Source organism: Monodon monoceros, unplaced genomic scaffold (assembly GCF_005190385.1).
Source record: "Monodon monoceros isolate NGI ecotype Baffin Bay Population unplaced genomic scaffold, NGI_Narwhal_1 Super_Scaffold_10, whole genome shotgun sequence".
Classification (NCBI taxonomy): Eukaryota; Metazoa; Chordata; class Mammalia; order Artiodactyla; family Monodontidae; genus Monodon; species Monodon monoceros.
Genome location: NW_021703766.1, coordinates 24,137,962 through 24,143,961, shown reverse-complemented (window position 1 = coordinate 24,143,961; position 6,000 = coordinate 24,137,962).

Here is a 6,000-nt window from a genome sequence, read left to right as displayed (position 1 = left end):
TGGAATTCAAACCTCCGTATTTGTGGCCCCGTAAGTCATTGTCATGTGATTATTGACCCATGCCATTTTTCTAGTCATTGGAAGAGTACTTGGGGGTACTATGGTAATAAGAATTAGTCCCTGTTCTTGAGAATTTTAATATCTAACAGAGCTGAGAAAGCATCCTGTTGACAGTAGCTGTTTGTACATGCCTTTGTTATTGGACGTCAACAGGGAAAGTTCAGTGAAAATTCAAATAAGATAGTAATTACTTTGGGGGGAAGATGTATACAAGTAGGTAAATGGGCTTGGTAAGAGAGACATATGGAAAAGAAGGGACCACAGAATACAGAGAATATAGAATATACAGTCTGCCTCGGCTGTGGAATAATATTTCTATGGATCCTCCAGCTCTGTGGAGATGACTACAGAGTTCTTTTTCTCACTTTGCCTGGCATCTCTTCTTTCTCATTCTGCCAAACACTAACATAGTAATTAAGCCCACAGAGCCCTTCAGTGTGTTACATACGGAGCCCTTCAGTGTGTTACATACGTACCCCTTCAGAAGAAGATAGAGATCATTGCATTCAGTGGAGCCAGTGATTCATAACTCAAGGAAACATGTCTCTGTTGTGTTGCCTTGTGCTGGGCACAGACAAGAGTTTGCATCCCCTCTTACGTTTGCTGGCACAGTATAAGCCCTGGTGTATAATGTTACATATATCAAATTATCAAATGTGCAATTCTTTTTAAATTTCTCTAAAGGGTGCCCTCTTATTATCTTTTATGCATTCTAGGGCTATGGTAGATATAAATTTATCATTTGAAATTCAAATGGTTATAGTTATAAAGCTGCTGACTCATAGAAACAGGAAATCTAGCATATATCAGAATCTGAACGCAGTGTATGATTTGCTGAACTTTTATGATAATTTCAGTAAATTATTGAATTAGCTCTGTAGTTTTACAAATATGCTTGAAAAATGTTCAAATCGTTCTAGCAATGAATAACACTTTCTGGTCTTTTGCCCTACTTGGAAAATAAATTTCAGCTGACAAGCATGTTAGAGACATAGAAGCCACTGATCAAAGAACAATAAAATTCAATTATTTAAATTTTTGCAAGGTCCACTGGAAAATTAACTTATTACCACTCTTATTACCAATCTGGCTCTTACTGCTCTTCCATATTTAAAATGTCTATTGACTTCAGCATTTTTGCACAAAAAATCTTTAAAATTAAATCTTAAGTTCATGCAAAATAGTTCAGGATGATAGAATTTTAAAGGATTTAATTGTGACTATTAGAGATTAGAATTGGAAATAGACCCAGAATTCCAACGACAACTAAGATAGAAATGTATGTCAGAGACCATTTAATATTTTGCTGACGTCTACCCCATCCGTTGGTTCTATTTATGTAAATATGGACCAATTTAATTACCACACAAAGTTGAGTTGAATCTGTCTGTTCTCTCTCATCTAAATGTGTAAGCAATATGCTAGGTTTTGCCAAAACGTTGAAGTTTGGATGACTAAGGACCTCAGATTGATTTTTTTTCCTACTTATTTTTTGCCCATACTTTAACAGAAATATTGAGCTAATTCAGCATATCTGCTTTAGGAGCCACTATTTTTCACTTTGTCTGTAGGCTTGAATTCAATAGGCTACTGCTAATATCCACATCATTAAACAGATATCTCCTGCAATCTCTCTTAGTTGATTTTTCACTGGTATAATTGCACATCACAAAACACACCCCTACAAAGCACCTCTTCTATGCAAGGAACTTTGTTAAAAGGTAGAGATATTTTGACCTACCATTACCCCTAAGACCCACTGGCATATCCCATCCATAAATGGTCAGTGTCCTACCAATCCAATTTTTTTTTTTGAAAGCAGAGAATTTATTATTTTTTTAAACATCTTTATTGGAGTATAATTGCTTTACAATGTTGTGTTAGTTTCTGCAGTATAACAAAATGAATCAGCTATATGTATACATATATCCCCATATCCCCTCCCTCTTGCATCTGCCTCCCACCCTCCCTATCCCACCCCTCTAGGTGGTCACAAAGCACCACGCTGATCTCCCTGTGCTATGGAGATGCTTTCCACTAGCTGTATATTTTACATTTGATAATGTATATATGTCAGTGCTATTCTATCACTTCATCCCAGCTTACCCTGCCCTGTCCCCGTGTCCTCAAGTTCATTCTCCACGTCTGCATCTTTATTTCTGTCTTGCCCCTAGGTTCATCAGAACCTTTTTTTTTTTTTTAAGATTCCATATATATGTGTTAGCATACGGTATTTGTTTTTCTCTTTCTGACTTACTTCACTCTGTATGATAGACTTTAGGTCCGCCACCTCACTACAAAAAACTCAATTTTGTTTCTTTTTATGGCTGAGTAATATTCCATTGTATATATGGGCCACATCTTCTTTATCCATTCATCTGTCGATGGACAGTTAGGTTGCTTCCATGTCCTGGCTATTGTAAACAGAGCTGCAGTGAACATTGTGGTACATGACTCTTCTTGAATTATGGTTTTCTCAGGGTATATGCCCAATAGTGGGATTGCTGGGTCATATGGTAGTTCTATTTTTAGTTTTTTAAGGAATCTCCTTACTGTTCTGCATAGTGGCTGTATCGATTTACATTCCCACCAACAGTGCAAGAGGGTTCCTTTTTCTCCATACCCTCCCAGTATTTATTGTTTGTAGTTTTTTTGTAATGGCCATTCTGACTGGTGTGAGGTGATACCTCATTGTAGTTTTGATTTACATTTCTGTAATGATTAGTGATGTTGAGCATCCTTTCATATGTTTGTTAGCAATCTGTATATCTTCTTTGGAGGCATGTCTATTTAGATATTCTGCCCATTTTTGGATTGGGTTGTTTGTTTTATTGACGTTGAGCTGCATGAGCTGCTTGTATATTTTGGAGATCATTTGTCAGTTGATTCACTTGGGAATATTTTCTCCCATTCTGAGGGTTGTCTTTTTGTCTTGTTTATGGTTTCCTGTGCTGTGCAAAAGCTTTTAAGTTTCATTAGGTCCCATTTGTTTATTTTTGTTTTTATTTCCATTTCTCTAGGAGGTGGGTCAAAAAGGATCTTGCTGTGATTTATGTCAAAGGGTGTTCTTCGTATGTTTTCATCTAAGAATTTTATAGTAGCTGGCCTTAATTTAAGTCCTAAATCCATTTTGAGTTTATTTTTGTATATGGTGTTAGGAAGTGTTCTAGTTTCTTTCTTTTACATATAGCTGTCCAGTTTTCCCAGCACCACTTATTGAAGAGGCTATCTTTTCTCCATTGTATATTCTTGCCTCCTTTATCAAAGATAAGGTGACCATATGTACAAGTGTTTATCTCTGGGCTTACTGTCCTGTTCCATTGATCTATATTTCTGTTTTTGTGCCAGTACCATACTGTCTTGATTACTGTAGCTTCGTAGTTTAGTCTAAAGTCAGGGAGCCTGATTCCTCCAGCTCCATTTTTCTTTCTCAAGATTGCTTTGGCTATTCGGGGTCTTTTGTGTTTCCATACAGATTGTTAAATTTTTTGTTCTAGTTCTGTGAAAAATGCCATTGATAGTTTGATACGGATTGCATTGAATCTGTAGATTGCTTTGGGTAGTACAGTCATTTTCACAATGTTGATTCTTCCAGTCCAAGAACATGGTATATCTCTCCATCTGTTTATATCATCTTTAATTTCTTTGATCAGTGTCTTATAGTTTTCTGCATACAAGTTTTTTCTCTCCTTAGGTAGGTTTATCCCTAGGTATTTTATTCTTTTTATTGCAATGGTAAGTGGGACTTTTTCCTTAATTTCTCTTTCAGATTTTTCATCATTATTGTAAAGGAATGCAAGATAGTTCTGTGCATTAATTTTGTATCCTGCTACTTTAGCAAATTCATTGATTAGCTCTAGTAGTTTTCTGGTAGCATCTTTAGGATGCTCTATGTATATAGTATCATGACATCTGCAAACACAGCTTTACTTCTTCTTTTCCAATTTGGATTCCTTTTATTTCTTTTTCTTCTCTGGTTGCTGTGGTTAAAACTTCCAAAACTGTGTTGAATAATAGTGGTGAGAATAGGCATGCTTGTCTTGTTCCTGATTTTAGAAGAAATGGTTTCAGTTTTTCACCATTGAGGATGATGTTGGCTGTGGGTTTGTCATATATGGCCTTTATTATGTTGAGATAAGTTCCTTCTTTGCCTACTTTCTTGAGAGTTTTTATCATAAATGGGTGCTGAATTTTGTCAAAAGCTTTTTCTTCATCTATTAAGATTATCATATGGTTTTTATCTTTCAGTTTGTTCATATGGTATATATCACATTGATTGATTTGCGTATATTGAAGAATCCTTGCATTCCTGGGATAAGCCCCACTTGATCATAGTGTATGATCCTTTTAATGTGCTCTTGGGTTCTGTTTGCTAGTATTTTGTTGAGGATTTTCGCATCTATGTTCATCACTGATACTGGCCTGTAGTTTTCTTTTTTGTGACATCTTTGTCTGGTTTTGGTATCAGGGAGATGGTGGCCTCGTAGAATGAGTTTGGGAGTGTTCCTGCCTCTGCTGTATATTGGAAGATTTTGAGAAGGATAGGTGTTAACTCTTCTGTTTGATAGAATTCGCCTGTGAAGCCATCTGGTCCTGGGCTTTCGTTTCTTGGAAGGTTTTTAATCACAGTTTCAATTTCAGTGCTTCTGACTGGTATGTGTATATTTTCTGTTTCTTCCTGGTTCAGACTCAGAAGTTTGTACTTTTCTAAGAATTTGTCCATTTCTTCCAGATTGTCCATTTCATTGGCATATAGTTGCCTATAGTAATCTCTCATGATCCTTTGTATTTCTGCAGTGTCAGTTGTTACTTCTCATTTTTCATTTCTAATTCTATTGATTTGAGTCTTCTCCCTTTTTATCTTGATGAGTCTGGCTAATGGTTTATCAATTTTGTTTATCTTCTCAAAGAACCAGCTTTTAGTTTTATTGATCTTTGCTGTTGTTTCCTTCCTTTCTTTTTCATTTATTTCTGATCTTCATGATTTCTTCATGATTTCTTCATGATTTCTTGCCTTCTGCTAACTTTGGGGTTTTTTTGTTTTTCTTTCTCTAATTGCTTTAGGTGTAAGGTTAGGTTGCTTATTTGAAATTTTTCTTGTTTCTTGAGGTAGGATTGTATTGGTATACACTTTCCTCTTTGAACTGTTTTTGGTGCATCCCATAGGTTTTGGGCCGTTATGTTTTCATTGTCATTTGTTTCTAGGTATATTTTGATTTCCTCTTTGATTTCATCAATGATCTCTTGGTTATTTGGTAGTGTATTCTTTAGCCTCCATGTGTTGGTATTTTACAGTTGTTGTTTTTTTTTCCTGTAATTGATATCTAGTCTCATAGCATTACGGTTGGAAAAGTTACTTGATATGATTTCAATTTTCTTAAATTTACCAAGGCTTGATTTGTGACCTAAGGTATGATGTATCCTGGAGAATGTTCCATGAGCACTTGAGAAGAAAATTTATTCTGTTGTTTTTGGATGCAATGTCTCATAAATATCAATTAAGTCCATCTTGTTTAATGTGTCATTTAAGCCTTGTGTTTCCTTATTTGTTTTCATTTATCTGTCCATTGGTGAAAGTGGGGTGTTAAAGTCCCCTACTATGATTGTGTTACTGTCGATTTCCCCTTTTATAGCTGTTAGCATTTGCCTTCTGTATTGAGGTCGTCCTATGTTGGGTGCATAAATATTTACAATTGTTATATCTTCTTCTTGGATTGACCCCTTGATCATTATGTAGTGTCCTTTGTCTCTTGTAGTAGTCTTTATTTTGAAGTCTATTTTGGCTGATAAGAGAATTGCTACTCCAGCTTTCTTTTGATTTCTATTTACATGGAATTTCTTTTCCCATCCCCTCACTTTCAGCCTGTATATATCCCTAGGTCTGAAATGGGTCTGTTCTAGACAGCATATATACGGGTCTTGTTTTTGTATCCATTCAGC